Source organism: Triticum dicoccoides, unplaced genomic scaffold, assembly GCF_002162155.2.
Source record: "Triticum dicoccoides isolate Atlit2015 ecotype Zavitan unplaced genomic scaffold, WEW_v2.0 scaffold122469, whole genome shotgun sequence".
NCBI classification, from domain to species: Eukaryota; Viridiplantae; Streptophyta; class Magnoliopsida; order Poales; family Poaceae; genus Triticum; species Triticum dicoccoides.
In genome coordinates this window covers 1-1,047 of record NW_021185626.1, presented here as the reverse complement: position 1 = coordinate 1,047, position 1,047 = coordinate 1, and the positions used below count along the sequence as shown (strand labels likewise).

At 37.5% G+C, this 1,047-nt stretch overlaps 1 long non-coding RNA gene across 1 annotated transcript; it reads right to left on the bottom strand.

Annotated features, from left to right (window-relative positions):
- Positions 1–414: 414 nt before the first annotated feature.
- Positions 415–889, bottom strand: LOC119343312. Its single transcript, XR_005166021.1, has 3 exons — positions 790–889; positions 610–652; positions 415–461 (listed from the first exon to the last, which is right to left on the bottom strand). It is a non-coding gene; the product is annotated as an uncharacterized LOC119343312 (long non-coding RNA).
- Between the last annotated feature and the right edge of the window lie 158 nt (positions 890–1,047).

The following is a 1,047-nucleotide window of genomic DNA, read 5'->3' as shown; positions in this document are numbered from 1 at the left end:
CTGTTACATGCCAGTTTGGTCATTGCTAACTTTTGATATGTTGTGTTTCTGACATATCAGAATCGGATATCCAAAAGAAGAAACAATATAATTTCTAACAAATCATTAGCCTGTTTGCTTCAAAAATAACAGTTCCTGTTGAGATCCAATCCCAAGCAGTCCATTTGATTAAAATGACTGGATTACTGGAATGAGAATACCAAAAGAACAAGATATAGTCTACAAAAAAAAAGAAAGAATACAGCCAATCCCCATCTCTGTTTTCCCCTCTGGTTCAACCCTCTCACCATTTAAAGCAAAAATCTATATGGACCATCCATTCCTAGTTTGCATAAGTATCTAGTTTTAATTTACCTTCACAAGAGCACCAATAACACCCAAGCTGGTAAGCCTCAAGTACTCAAAAGGTCTTGTCTTGCTGGTAGTATTCAGGAACGGGTACAGGTACAGTGGGATGTGAGCTGCAAAGGAAAAAGAAGAAGACTTAATTATTAACCACTGCTAGTTAAGATTTACTTATTCTGTAAAGTCACCAAAATGAGGAAAGCTTTTTAACAATAAACAATGGAAATATTTAAGACTTGGCATAGAAACAGCAACGCTCAGTACCATTCAAGAACGGGATCCTGGTCTCAGGGTGTGAAGCAACACACTGCAATTAAAAAAAAGTAAAATGAAATTGAGGGGCAGATGGCAAGCAAGCATGATATGAAAGCAGTAGTATTCTCAATCCACCACAAGGCCCACCAGGAGTGAGGGTTTCCTTTTCTTTCTCATGTAAAAGCATACCTGAAGAAGTGCAAGTGCATTGCAGACACGGTTTGATGCAACTGGCGACAAAGTAGGAGGTGAAAGTGAAGGGTAAATTGACACAATCTCCTGCATAAATTTTCAAAACAGCATGACAGACTGAATAAGGAAAATGTGCAGAACCATCAATAATTTCATATTGAAATAATCAATACACATGGACAACCACCCTTACTTAAATAACAAGAACTGCACAAGTACATATGTACTCTTGCCATTGCGACTGAATTTAGAACA